The sequence below is a fragment of the Crassostrea angulata genome, chromosome 8 (genome assembly GCF_025612915.1).
Source record: "Crassostrea angulata isolate pt1a10 chromosome 8, ASM2561291v2, whole genome shotgun sequence".
NCBI classification, from domain to species: domain Eukaryota; kingdom Metazoa; phylum Mollusca; class Bivalvia; order Ostreida; family Ostreidae; genus Magallana; species Magallana angulata.
In genome coordinates, this window is record NC_069118.1 from 20,043,853 (window position 1) to 20,060,221 (window position 16,369).

The window sequence follows — 16,369 nt, forward strand, 5'->3', positions numbered from 1 at the left end:
GTCATATTGAGGTATCGTCATTTTCATTTGAATACCTTCATTCAGCTGTAAATTTACTACTAGTGGTGTATCTTCCGGTTTTTGGTCTTATTCATTACCCATATACGACACACTATACAGATTGCAGCCATCATTTCCCCCCTATTGTTATCAAAAAGTTAATCATTGACAATGGGTAATTCATTAGAACAATACCGTGCTGCAATCGGTAACTTCTATTTTTCAGGCAGATGTGTATGCAGAAGTGTTCTGGTCAGGTTTTTTTGGTTTCTCATTTTTTTCTAAGATCTTTATGTTTCCAAGTATTGGTCTTTTTGCATTAGCTATGAAACACTTAAGCCGTCACATTGTCGTTTATAATTTCTATCTACAATTTTTCATGTTTCTTTTACTTCTCTGCGGTGATATTGAAGACAACCCGGGACCTATTATGACCAATGTCCTTGACATTTTACATTTGAACATTCGCAGTATTAGAAACAAAGTCGCGAATCTTAATACAATAGTGCATGATTTTGATATACTTTGTTTTACCGAAACACATCTAGATCGTAATGTTACTAACGAAAGCTTAATGTTAGATGGATTTAACACTATCTATCGCAAGGACAGAAATTGTTTTGGGGGAGGGATAATGATATATTTATCAGATTTATTACGAGCAATAAGGCGTCCTGAATTCGAAACAACATGTAATGAAAGCATATGGATAGAAATTGAAAGCCATACCTGTAGTTATTTTCTATGTTGCGTGTATCGACCCCCAAATTCCATTTCTTGGAGCATTGAAAAGGTCGGGGAAATCACAGACAATATCATTATAATAGGCGATCTAAATGTTGATTTGTTAAGTATTCCACAAACTCATGTAATTCACGATATTATGTCCAACGGAAACTTTGTTAACAATATCAATGAACCCACTCGTGTCACAAACACTTCGAGCACACTCATTGACCTAGTTTTGTCAACACCGGCTGTAAAGGTACACGAGTCCGGCGTACTTAACATAGACTCGTCCGTTAGCGACCACAAGGATATTTCTATACATTTCCTTCTCCATCGACATTGAACTTAATCGTGCATACGAGCGTAATATTTGGGTATATAAAGATGCAGATTTTGAAAAATTAAACTCTCTAATTTCCAACTGCGATTGGGATATTACAATTAACAGCGCTCCAAATATTGATGCGGCAGTTGCACAGTTTACTTCAACATTTATGGCATATGTTCGTGAATGTGTACCCGAAAAAACTATAACCATACGCCCCCGCGATAAACCGTGGTACGACTCGATGCTTCGTAAAACTATGAGAATTAGGGACCGCTTACGAAACAAAGCTTTAAGAACCAATAATGATGCCGACTGGACAAAATTCCGACACGTTCGTAATAAAGTAAATAATATGAAAAAACACGCTATAACTAATTATTATGATAATATTGAATCTGCATTACATGATAGTAGTAGGAATGGTAAAATATATTGGAAGTTGATGAAAGATTTATTCAAAGTTAAAGCAACAACTGAAATACCCCCATTGCAATTCTTTGAAAATGGACAACCTACATTAGCCTTTTCAGATATTGAAAAAACAGAAACTTTGAACAAATATTTTTCATCAATTTCAAATATTGAATCTGCGAATCGTTCATTACCAAATTTATACTATATGTGTAATAATTTTTTTTCAGATATTCACATAGAGGTTCAAGAAGTTTTTGACATTATATCAATCTTGCCCGTTAATAAGGCTATTGGCCCTGATAATATTAGTCATAGAATGTTGAAATATACAAAATTTTCCATTTCAAAACCTTTATGTATGCTTTTTAACAAATCACTTGTTGAATATTCATTTCCAAATTATTGGAAAATAGCTCATGTTCTACCACTCTTTAAGAAAGATGATCCATCTGTTGCAAGTAACTACAGACCGGTATCCCTGCTAAGCTGTGTCAGCAAAATTATGGAAAGGATAGTTTTTAAGCACGTTTATAATTTCTTTCACGAAAATAATTTATTCTATAAATACCAGGCAGGTTTTTTGCCTGGCCATTCCACGGTATTCCAACTATTAGAAACATATCATAGCATTGTCAAAAGTATAGAAGATGGGAAAATGTGTTGTATGATTTTTTGTGATTTGTCTAAAGCTTTTGACAGGGTGTGGCACGAAGCCCTAATTTTTAAACTTCAAACTTATGGTATAAGTGGGCATCTTTTACAATGGTTTAAAAGTTACCTAAGTAATAGAACACAAAGGGTAATGTACAAAAACAAGTTATCATCAACGTTATGTATCAATGCTGGTGTTCCACAAGGGTCAGTATTAGGACCACTTTTATTTCTTATTTACATTAATGATGTAGCAACGAATATGTTATCATTTTGTAGACTTTATGCTGATGATAATTCATTACAGCATTGTGATTTATATACTAAAAACATTGAAATTGTATTGAACCATGATCTGAAAATTCTCAGCGATTGGTCTGACAAGTGGTTATTGAAATTTAATCTGTCTAAAACAAAGGCTGTTTTTTTTCACTAAAAAACATGTAGAAGAATTTCCTAAGTTATTTTTTCAAGGGTGTCAACAGGACTATGTTTCAACCCACAGACATCTTGGTTTACTTTTTTCTAATGATTTAAGTTGGTCTCAATATATTAATAATATAGTTAACAGTGCATACAAAAAATTAGGACTTTTGAAAAAACTTAAGTTTACTCTAGGTAGAACTAATTTATCAAAAATGTATATCACGTTTATTAGACCAGTTCTTGAATATGCTTCTGTAGTATGGGACGGTTGCAATATGTTTGACATGGAGAGATTAGAAAAAGTTCAATTAAGTGCTGCAAGGATTGTTACTGGTTTACCCATTTTAGCATCTACAGAATCTCTCTACACAGAAACTGGCTGGGAATCTCTGGTCAGTCGACGAAATAAGGCTAAATTAATAACCATGTTTAAAATTCATACAAATCAAGTACCTGAGTACTTGAGCAATATTATTCCTCCCGTAACAAAAAATGTCTCAATATATCACACAAGAAATAGCGAAAATTATAGTGTTCCAATCAGCAGATTAGAACTTTACAAAAAATCTTTTGTACCTGACACCATTCGGAAATGGAATTCTCTCAAATTAGAAGTTAGGGAAGCAACGTCTCTCAACATATTCAAGAAAAACATTACTGAAAGTATTCCTCAACCTCCAAAATATATTTCATTTGGTAAACGCACTATTAATATTTTACATACCAAGTTGAGACACAACTGTATTTTGAATTATGATCTGTATAGAAGAAACATTATTGAATCACCCAATTGTATTTGTGGTCAAAAGGAGGATGTTTATCACTTTTTCTTTGTATGCAAGAATTATGTAAATGCAAGAAACAATCTTTTTGAATTACTTTTTAATAGGCTTGATGAAACAATTTTAATTAACTCACATTTGCTTCTTTGGGGTAGTGACAATTTGTCTTACAATACAAACTGCTTTATTTTTTCAGCAGTTCAAAAGTTTATTAATGAGTCTGGAAGATTTAATAATTAAATTCCTTTTTGCTTTTGCTTTCTATACTGTACATTAACGTTATCTACTATATATTTGCAATTACTTTGTAAATGTATGTCTATGAATTTAATTATTATAAAGTCAATAACTATAAGTAACATGTAATATTACATGTACTATGACAATTGTATATATTGTATGTATTATCATTAGGAGAGGAACTTGTAAGTTGCAAGAACTTGTTTCCGATCCTTTTGTGTTACTTACACAATAAAATATGTTCAAATCAAATCATCTTTTATCCCGGTAGGGTACAGGCGTTCTCAAAATCGTGACCAAATCAAATTGCACAATACAGCATGAGAGACCCCCACCCCCACCTTTTCCCCCATTGTTTGAAATTTAGCAGGAATAAAAATTTTACTATATTTTTCTGATCACTTTTTGTTTGGGTCATTGCAACACATTTGCCTTTGTTCCGGTGTGTCAATGTTAGTGGCGATGAGCGGACTTAAAAGATTATTTACCTTTTTCAATTGTTGCGAATTTTTTCAACTGACTGCGCGGTGATGTAAGTGAATAATGTTTATTGAACCGTTTACATGTGACAAAGAAATATAAAACAGAACATTTAAGTAATCTGATGCTCAAGAAAAAGTTCACAAATTAGGACACTGCATGCTTGACACTAAATGGAGCTAACTAAGGGCAATGTTTAGTAAATTAACTTGTCAATGAATTGGCGTTTATTAATACGGCGCTGGTCAGTTTTTTAGTTATGAAACATGCACTGTTCGATAAATTAAAATACATGTATGCCACCAATTGCGTAAACTGTGCGAATTTGATCTTATCGCGATGGGGTTTTTAAAGGTAAATAGTTTTATACATGTAAGTTACTTAAAAATCACATTGATTATAGGCAATGCATATATACATTGTATAATAGTGTACTTAATTGATTCTTTTCCCGAAAGTTATAAAAAAAAAAGAGATACAGATAGGTCTTTTGAACCGCTATGTTTTATCTCTATTATCATAAGATGAATGATTACATAAGAGTAATAAGACTCTCCTTCTTGGCTGAATCGGTTGTCGAATCATAGCAGATATCTTTGTGTAGAGTATGTAACAAATCTCTTGGGTCTCGCCAAAGCTTGTGCGGTACTCAAAACGTGTCTTCAAACCTCAAGACACCGTAAATTACGAGTTAAAGCATCAAATGGCATGCACATTATGCAATTTTGGTCGTTAATTTGAGAATAATCTTATTTTATAAGAGGAATAAATAAACGTTAAATTTCAAGGAAGAAAAAGCACGAAAAATAAAAAGAGAACGACCGCTATGATTCGACAACCGATTCAGCCAAGAAGGAGAGTCTTATTACTCTGAGCTTTGTACCTGATCAATGTAGCGGATAACTTTTATAATTTGGAAATTATTATTAAATCTAGATGTTTCTATGTGAACAATCAAGCATACCTTAAGTTTGCAATTTAGAGCAACAAACGATTGAACTCTATTCAGGCATAAAACGCCGTGTTCCTTGATTCTGAAATCAACGTGATACATTGTATATCAAGATATCTGTAAAAGTTGTAAAATAAACTAAGTTGATATACTAGTATTCCAAAATGACCACGACCCCTAGCTCTCTTAAGGTTGAGAGAGAGAGAGAGAGAGAGAGAGAGAGAGAGAGAGAGAGAGAGAGAGAGAGAGAGAGAGAGAGAGAGATTTAGTTTTGTATTCATATATGTTTACATCTTTGTTTTTGCCTGTGATAACACTACGTATCAAATTTGTACTTTATAGCCCATAACTTCAAATGACGAAATTTAATCGTACGATGGCTTAAAATTATATAAATATAAGTAATAAGGAATCATTCTTTGAATATTATGAGGTGATAATTTCGGTCGGGGCGTGATCAAATCTATCAAAAATTGGATTTGATCACGCCCCGACCGAAATTACCACCCCATAATACTCAAAGAACGATTCCTTGTTCCTTAAGGTCAAGATCTAGTAAACGAAAGGTGCCTACAGGTTTATGAAATTGAATTTTCAAGATATAAATTCTTTTAATGATGCTTCATAACAATATCTTTGTTTCATAGGGTGTGCCGGGGCTTAAATTTTTGGTAATCACAATAAAAAAAATTATGTTTTTATCAACAATTTTCTATGAAATATGAACGAAAAAAGTAACAAATCTTGGAGATTTCCCCTTTTTGACGAATGAAATTTATCTAGAATGCCTACAGTCTCTCCAAAAACGGCAATAAACAAGCTCTTGACCTCCTCTTTAAAATGATGTCAAATTGAATATAGGTACCGGGATTACTTTTCCCATGATTAAATATAGAATGTCAAATTATTGTTGTATTTTCTACATAATTCCTTTAAAGCCGTAAAATACGGGAAAAGATTCATCAAATCAATTATGACGTCATAATGGTTCTAGCACCAAAAAGACACTCTGGAATCATTTTCTAGATCTTGCCCTTTAGAAACTTACACATGACTGCAAAAATCCCATGCTGAATCAGTAAAGACTCTAACCGTACAATATAAACACATTCAACACCCAAATAAATAATGATTATATCATGGTAATTATCATTGTTAATTAACATTGAATAATTAGTATAAATGTATATCTATAAAAGTTGTCGAACACACTGACATTTTCGCATGCAGGACCATTAACAGAGGACAGGTCATGATCATTTTTTCTCTGTTTAGATAATAAATGCTGGTCATTGAAAAAGAGATAGATAGAGTAAGCTCTGCTGTCAACAAATTTTAACCATCATGATGACATTATACATGGATGAATTACATTGTTTCATTGAAAAGATAATAATAAAAAGAACGCTTTACTAGATATACATGTATAAACATGGCTTAATACAATTTTCTACTGTAACATCACTGGAATGTAAAGTATATCTTGTCATGCATAACACGATAAATGACCTTTTAAACGTTTGATGGTTTCTGATAAGATATCTAGTGTCATTCAAAATCATATCTTTACCCAATAAAATAAAATGATAATTTATTGAAACCAACAAAAAATGAGGATTTTTTTTTAAAATGATCACTATATATTCAGGAATTCATACATTATTCTTGCAACACTAAGGGGAGCCCATAATGGCTATGGGGTCGCGATAGAAACAATCCAGGAACAAACTACATTATGAACAGATGATTTCATTTTAGTTTCGCAACTGTTAGAAATGTAGTTCTTGAGATGATGATTGCCGACAATTTTTCCTAAAATAATCTATACAAGATGAAGACATTTTGCCATTTGACTATGTAGTGCCTGCGCCAGAGTGCATGTAACTGCTTACACATTTGGTATTTCAACAGTTATGAGATGATGCCCGTAAACTATATTTGAACTCTACCTGATGAGCAATTAAGGTGGAATAACACTCAAAAAGTCACTCAAATTGACAGGAAATTATTTGATTGTGAAGGATACAATGATAAATAAACTACACATGTGTCAAATAAGCGAACAATTTGCAGTTTGGGGATAAAAACTGAATATCTGAAAAAATCAATTCAGTAGGTAACAATTCAACAATAGCCCCTTCGGGATTCGAACTCGGTATGTATGGATCACAAGCCCGACACTTTATCCACTTGGCTATGAGATAAGTTCTATGTAGCTGTCGATAAAATCCTGATGATAAAACAAAATGTCGTTTCGATCAGAGGTCAGTCATTTTATGACGATGTGTTATTACACCTTAATGTGCAATTATTTAAAAACCTATACTTCATTTTAAATGATAAATGAACAGAATATTGTTACTTTTGAAACTTTACATATAGCTTTTGCTAGAAAAGTTACCGACATGTCATCTAATAACTTTGGATACAATTAAATAGATTTTTGCATCAACAACAACATTTTTATTTAAATGGTCGAATGGGTACAGACAAATTCATAGGTAGTTTAACATGCAAAAATAGTAGCACTGTTGACTATGTATTATCAAGTGCGTCATTATTTTATTTTATCATAGAATTTGAAGTGTTAGATTTTTGTAATTTGTTCTCAGATGGGCATAATGCATTTCCATAGCATGGCGAGTGGATTTATCCAAACTTTTTTGTGTCATGTGTCGTTTAAGCCTGCGTGTCTAAAATTGAGAACTGTGTACCCGAGCTTGTAAGCTGAGGGATCGACTATAGGGTGAAAGAGATCTTAGGTAGGGTTGTAGACTCGTATTATTTTGATAAAATCAAAGTTATACCACTGCATTTATCTTTCTAAGGTGCAAATAACTTTACCGATATTAGGCATACCGCATCAATTTATTTATTTATTTCTTACATTTTTGTATAAATATGAATAAACAATTCTAAAAGAAAAACAAATAATCTCAATAGATATTATAGAATGTTACTTTCAATTAGTTGGACCTGAAAACCAAAGGCTGAATTTCATTCATAGCAATTTGCATTGCTTTTTCGTTTTCTCACTTTTTAAGATTTGAAATCTACGAAATTTGTTAAGTCGTACGTGAAAAATATCATCAGAAAATTATCTCCCTTGCGCCGAACAGTATTTCAACCAATGAAATAAATGTAAATTTTCACATCATGTATTTTCAACCAATCACAAAGGAAAGTAAGTGCACAACCCGAAGACTGTAAATTATTTCAACTCTTTATACAGTCTTCTAAGGAAGACGGTAAAAAAGTAGCGAACACACTGAACAAATTCAGTCATCCGTAAAATTGTCGTCAGCGTACAAAGCCAGGGATTTTTAAAAAGGAATATAGAACAATGCGATATAGAAAGCTTACGAAATCAGTTATATTCAATGAAACAGGCCACAGACGAGGTTAGAAAAGAGGACATTGATTCTGTAATGAATAAGATATATGAAGCTTTCCATAATGCAGCAAAAATTTCTTTCGGTACTAAAAACAATAATAAATCGAAAGGTGAAAATCACTCTCAACCGTGGTGATGTTGTTTAATCTTATTAATGCCCCTCATTCTCCTACCTACACATTCAACAAACTCACCAATGTGTTGAAAATTTTGATATGATATGATTATATCCTGATCAAAACATAAAAACATTGATGTACATCATATCTAGAACATACCGATAAAAATCAAAATTTTCTAACATCTGTTGTTGTGTTCATTATGCACTGGCCTTTGAAGCCACCAGTAATGCAAGAATTTTTAAACATTGACTTAGATTTTACCTTAGATTTTACTTTTATAGTCACTACATGTGCTCAACTTCATACTGCATTAATATTATTACTAAATAATAGTTTAAACTATCATATTAGTTTGATTTTTCAAATTATCAATTTCAATGTCGAATTTTAGCAAATATTAGAGAAAAATTATCATTTCTGTTTGGGGCCCTATTATTCCAAAAAAATGGCATGTGACATGGGTCACAAATAAAATAAATGAACATTTTAGGTCCCCATCTTTAATACCAAGTGGTTTTTGGATGATTGACATTACTATTATTTCAGATGGCAACATTCCTAAGCTGTCTTGGAAACTTTTTACAAGCGTTTTAAGGAGTCGACTTGAAATGCATTCTGATATGATTTTAACTTAATTAGTGGTTGCCAGTCTAAATTAAGAAAAAGTTATTCTTCTCTTGATGATATTATATTATTGCATTTTTTATGCTTTTATTGATTATAAACAAACATTTGATACAGTGTGGCGGGGAAGTTTATTGTTTAAAATATATTAAAGTGGTATAACTGACAAATGTCTTACATTTTAAAAAAAAACATGTACGGCGGTATCAAGTCAAAAGTAATATTGAATGACGAAACTTCACATTTTTTCTTTTGTTAGAAAAATTCTTTAACATGTCCTTCGATACTCATTTAGACTTATTTCACAAGGTTGTTTTACCAGTTTTACTATTCTCTTGTATAATTTGGAGATAGGAAATTATTGATGTTATCGAGTGTGTACATTTAAGGTTTTTTAAACACATCCTTAACTTGGAAAGTAGTGTCCCAGCTTTATGGTTTGTGTGTCGTTTTCAATTATAAATAACAGTTTATAAGATCTAGAGAAAGATTGGATTTTGGTCAAAGATGATTTTATGCCAGGAGAAGTTATGTAAAACTATTTTTATGGACCTTTAAAATTGTTACACTAGAGGTGAAATCAATGATAAGTTTTGTATAAAAACATTCTTAATAGCTGTGACTCATCCTATGTATGGCACTGGCAAAATCCTATTAACGTAAAATAGTTAGAAAACATTGTTAAACAAAATCTTAATGATCAATTTGTCCAAAAATAGAATACTGAACAAGATAGTTCCTCAAAAGAATCTATATATTGTATATTTGAATCCAATTTTTGTTGTGAAGATTGAATATTTACTACTACTACCACGAAGATTAAGAAACTTGTTTGTTAAATAACGACCTACAAACCATCCCCTCCTTATAAATATTGGAACAATACTCCACATAAAGACCGCAAGTGCGGCTTATACGAAGCGAATCGACTTGGCGATGAATTACATTATGTTTTAGAATGAAGTGCATTGTCACATGTAAGAAAAAAAATTGTTTAGTAATTAATATCCTAAAAACACAAACTCGTTAAAATTACAAACACTTATGTCATCTTTAAACAATGAAAATGTGTATTTTAATTAGTAAAATATTTGATTTGGTCGGTCATCCTACATAACAACTACTTGTGTATGAAATTTATTGTTTATTTTTTGGTCTGTTTAATTTTTCTTTCGTAAATCCTGCTTTTATTATACTTTTGTATATAATTCTTCTGCATCTCATGCAAAATAAATGTTTTGAGTGAAATGAATAAGTTTGAACTTGAACATTTTCAATACCAGCCCGAAATAGTAAAAATGAGAGTAAGGTAATGGACACGCTTTGGCAGATCTAATTCAGTGAGAGTTTGTTTGAAAATATGTACATGTACTTGCAAAGAATAATAACGCAAAGAATGAATAATTTTACCGGAATTAACTTAGGATTTACATAGAAATTAAGCTTGACTTAATAGAATCATGAAAGAAAGTATAGGGCGAGTTTATCATAATTATAAGAAATAATTTTATCAATGTCCCTGCGGCCACATGCACACAAACGGAGGAACATGTGCTTCACATGTCTCGGGACAAATGATTAAAAATTAAAGAAATGCATTGTTAATTTATTAAAAGCTTTTTAAAAAAAGTTTTAGTGTGTCCATTAAAAGAAATAAATAAAATGTGTGTGAAAGTTATTAGCAACGCCTCTGATTTACAAATCTTGATCCGCCTCAGAATGTAATTAAACAAAATGGCGTCTTAATTACAAGCAAGCAGACGCTCGGTTCTCTTTCTTAAATATTGTGAAGTAAAAATGGTATCTTGCTGATTTTTGTCAAATATCATGACATGGAGGTTAATATTCTTCGAATTTGGACCTAAACAAAAAATGTCCTGTCATCAGAGTGGATTACAAGTCAAACATTCAGTGGCATGTGCCGTCGCACGGATACAATGCAGGTACGTTTTTATAGGCTTACCTTTGTTAAGGTAAGTTCAGAGATGTTTGAAGTAAATTTTCTTCATTCCCAACTCTTATAGTGTCTTAAAAGTTCTATTATTTATCTATTTCGGCTTGTAGCAAAAAGTAACGAATAGATAGCGGAAATCTCGCTGTTTTATAACAACCGGCAATAATGGGTACTCGGCAATAATAGTATAGTCAATCTGTCAAGATTTCAGCAAAACCTCAAGAAAATTGCTACAAAGCTTATTATTTCCACTGAAATCAAAGGTGTTTGTATATACAAATAACATATTAAAAATATACATTTGTATGATATGCGGAAATATATTTTTTGGGGGGTAAAAACATGGGTTTTCATTGAAAAATCGCGGAAAAATGGAAAAAATTACTAACAAAAATTAAATCAATGAGTATCAATTTACGCTGTTTTGAAATGAGTTCATATGTACAACTGATTAAAACGCTTTTACAACAAATATTGAAGGTATTTTGGGGTAAAAAATAGCATTTTTATTGAAAAATTTGCTGAAATCTGGAAACATTTTATAAATTGGTATCAGCTTATTCTAACCTCAATTTTAAGTTTTATTTTGTACGAGTAATACATGTAAAACAATTTCACAAGAAATATTTAAGATTCTTTTGGGTCAAATATTGCTTTTTTATGTATTGTTATTAAAAAATCGTGGAAATGTGGGACAAAGTAAAAACAACATTAAATCAATTTGTAACGACTTATCTTCTCTCCAAATTACAGAATAGTATTTGAACAATTGAAATAATAACATAACATGAAACATTGGTCAAATTTATGGCTATTTTTCTTTAAATTTTTTATTTTTTTGAATCATGGTAATAAAGAAATAATTAATAACCAAATCAAATCAATATGGTATCAGCTTATTTTATAACCTGATAACAAGATTGGATATGTACTGTAACAATTGATGCAAATTGTTTACATCACAACTATGAAAAATAAAATGGAAATGGAATTAACATCCTTTTATTGTAAAGGAATATAACAGTTTTCTAATTTTTAATTTCGTTTTCACTCTCGTCATCAGATTCTGGAGTATTTCTTGAATTGAAACAGTTGATTCCTCTACATTCTCCACATCCACCTGAACACGCTATGCAATTTTTTCGACAGCTACATTTCTTATTGTCGCAGTTGGTTTTACAATTGCAGTGGGTGTTTTTCAATAGGAAGTCGGGTGCAGGTGGTTTGGACATTTCAATAGGTAGAAGTTTGTCGGTTTTAAGAGTCCAACCCCATTCTGTATGATCAAGATCTGCCACTAAATTGCCTTTCCAGTACTGACACTGTAAGTAAACTCGCATTGAATGAAATATGGCAGCATCAGATGTTGGTGGAAGTGACTGCACTTGGACCACAGCATTCCTTTTAGATGACATTGTTTTTGTCCTGAACTTTCCAATCTGAGAATGTCTAAACCCTCTACCGGTACCCCACCATACAAGTTTACTAATGCTTCTTCTCCCGCCTTTATTATATCTTCTTTGCTAGAATTTTCTTGCAAAAATACAGCTCCTTGTGATTTTAGATAAATGTCAGTCATTATCTTTTTCAAGGCAGCAGGTTTTCCAATGCCATGCAAACGACTAGTTGTGTCACACCCTGTTAAAGCATGAATAAACAGGAGTTGACGACAACTATCACTTCCAAGAACTGACTTTGCTTTTGATATATCCCCAACTCTGTGGTTTTTCATTGACGTTTGTTTGTCAGTGGTGAAAAAGATTTGTCTGCCTTCTTTTGCATAATGGCACAGCAGAACTAGCAAATCAGGGTCTTCTCCATACACAACCATTGTGTGATCGTCTGCCTTATTAACAACTGTCTGACATATCAACAAAGCTACATTACCCTCATTTTGTATAGCTTCGATATTGCTCTCTTGCAGTTTTCGTACAAGGAGTTCAGCAAAGCGTTGCTTGTTTGATACATTCAGAAGAAAAGTTTTCTTCTTTATTCTCAGTGGCATATTCTCAGTAAAAGTGATTGTGTTTGTTTGAATTCCTTTACTGCGCCTCATGTTAGTCATATCTTTAGTTGACGTACCGATGTAACCATCCATTACAACGATGGGATTTTGAAAGCGCCCTTTGACATGATCAACAAATCTGGGAAAATGTCTCGCTTTGGACCATGGTATTCGATGCAGTAGAGATCCTCCATTGATTACATTTAATAGATTTGTTGTTGGGAGTTCTTCAGCATGGCAGTCACCTGTACTCCATATAGCTTCAGCAAGCGTGGCTTTTGCTGCCTGCTTTAAAAGACCATTTGCTTCAAACACTGATGACGGAAAGCTTGAAAGTTCATATTGAAACAACTCAGCTGTTGTGTTCAGTGTTTCTGATCCAACAGCTGTCAACCTCTGAAACATGAGTTGAGGATCAATTTGCAAGAATTGTGTGACATTACTGTTCGATGTTCCTTTTATATCAAGAAGAACCACTTGATCTTTCTTTTTAAATGAAATTTCTGATACCAATTGTCCAGCCATAGACTGTATATTTTTTTCGCCTTTTCAGCATCTGCATTTGCGTCGTTGTCCGCAATCATTCCGGTTTCAATGTTACGCAAAGTTTTGTCATGTAAGACAAATGAGTCCCTATCTTTCAAGAAGTCGCGCAATACATTTACATCTTTGTTGTCTTTTTCCATTCTTAATCTGGACATATCGACATGCTGATCACTTGTTTGGTATCCTGTGTCAGTAAATGTTTGGATCGCCTGATTATATTCTGCTAATGTTGGCATAAACAAAACCAATTGCGCCCTCTGAGCTTCCCCCATTCCTCTTCCACGTGTTAATCCGCCTGTAGATTTCACGCTCCTCATCAATACCTGCTCTATAATCAAATCAGTAGACAAACCTGACCAACGCCGATCGGTTCTGCGTAAAACATGATTTCCCTTCATAAAATGGTTATATACCTCTGGGTGGACTCTGTCTAGGTCCTGCATTTGAGATAGATACAAATACACAGATTTAGCATACAGATTGTGAACTGCAGCTGCATAATATGGCATCATTTCCTGCAATGTGGAAAGATGAAGCTGCCAATCCCCTGTCCTTTCTACAACCAAGAAGCGTTTCAAAATGGCAACCATCTCACTAAATAAATGCCATAATTTTGCTGTTCGAGATTGTTTGATTTCATTTGTTTTGTCTCGAATGCACCTCTCCAAGGCAGTGAAAATAGGATCATCAATAGCCTGCTTAACAGAAATGTCTCTCGAATACAGGCGACTGTATAACTCATCTGCTTTGTCCAAAACGGGATTTGACTCCTCAAAGTCACTTTCAACTTCATCACACTGAATCATATCGAATATATGTTCGTTAAGCATGTATTGCATCGCAGTGTCCAAAAGCATCATTGCTCGAACTGCCGGGAAACTGCCTTCCCGCTTAACATACGACTAACAGCGTTTGGGGCATATATGAGTTCTAGTATTTCTCTAAGCCCAAAGTCTGACATAATTCTACCGATGCTGCCAATAAAACTCATATCTGCGTGGAAAGCTCCCAGACGTACGACAACGTTGCTACATTCCTCACTACTTGTCATCATAACTGCTTTCCAGTATAAAGTTTGATCAAACGTTATGATTGGATTTCGATTATATCGTGAAACTTCTTTGGAAAAAAACATCAACGTTGAAAAGATGCAATTCAAATCACTTGAGTTCAAATCAATCATGGGCAAAAACGTTATATCTGAAACCCCTTGATTATTGCTTTCTTGAACCATTTGCATCATCCCAGACCAACCAGGCAGAGGTGATCTTAAAGGTCATAGAACATTTCTCAAGGTGTCGATCATCAAAGAAAAGTTCATGCTTTTAAGAGGTCTCAGCTCTTGGAATTTAAGTTTCGTGAACTTCTTGTGTTTTTCCGCATTGAAGTAAAATGAGCTGATATGGCTAGATGCAATTAAGTCATCAGTAGTAACATCCAAGCGTTGAATGCGTAGAGGGTTTTTCTCTAACCCGGGAGACAAACAAGATATAATCCCCTTACCATGAAAGATGTTATTTCCATTAATGGTGTTGATGTTATGGTCTACATTATCTGCTACAAATTGTAGACAATGTGATTCGTCTAAAGGGCATGTCTCATGCTTTGAAGAAATGACAGCAGATGATTCGAATTACTTGACTTCAGAGTATGATGAACAAAACCCCATACTCGTTAGGGTAGCTATTAGAAACCTGGACCCAAACATATGATGCAGTTGCACTGCAAGTCCAATTTGAAGAGGTTCTATCACTATTCTTGGTCTTGTGGCTTGTATGATAGCTTGGCCAATTGAATTAATTTTGGTTGATGAGACATTCTCAGAAGTTAATACTTTCAGAAATGATGATAAACTGTCTGGTAAATGACCCTCTTTTGACAGAATATCCTGAACACTTGGATAAAATGCTTTATCTACCGGCATGTTTCGTATATCATTCTTGATCAGTGTAGCCGCTGTTTTGATCAGAAACCTTTTATTCTCTTCGTCAGACTTAAGAACTGATTCCTTATAGAAAGTATGCAGTATGGTTGCGGCATTTTGGCGAAATGTAACTACATTTTCTTTGCCGTTTAATTCAGTTATTATGATTGAATTACCATAATGCTCCTTTAATTTTATTTTCATATGTTGATTGGACTATGCCTCATCTTCTGAAAGACTTTTCATTTGGTCTACTAGATCTTTGATTGTTGTCTGTTCGTCGTCATTTTCTTCCAAGTATTTTGTCACTTGTAAGAACAATGTGTGGCTAGTATTTGGTCGACCTTGTGAATAAGATGCATTTTCCTTACGTTTATAAAACACCTCTGACACTATTTTCCCTGATTGAAAATTACCACTGCAGGTACTGTGATAAACAGCATCAGCCACATGAAGGTCCCTGGCAAATTCTATCCTACCTTTAACTTCGACTGCCCATTCGTCGTTTCTATCATTGCAAATCTGTTCTAAAGTTGATTGAAACTGAGTTGATTGAACCGAGTGTACACCATGTTTTTTTTTCGTTTTGCATTATCATTTACCGGTCTTCTTTAAATTCAAATTGCATTTCTGATCTAAGTGATTTGGATTGAATAGGGATTACCGGTGATGTTGATTTTCTTTTCAAACTTTTTATAACTATAGGATTGACATATGTGCGTCGGCATTCCTCATGAACGACCTGTCCAGCCCTAGTAGATATAGAATCACCTCTTTCAGAGCTTGCATTGTTAACAG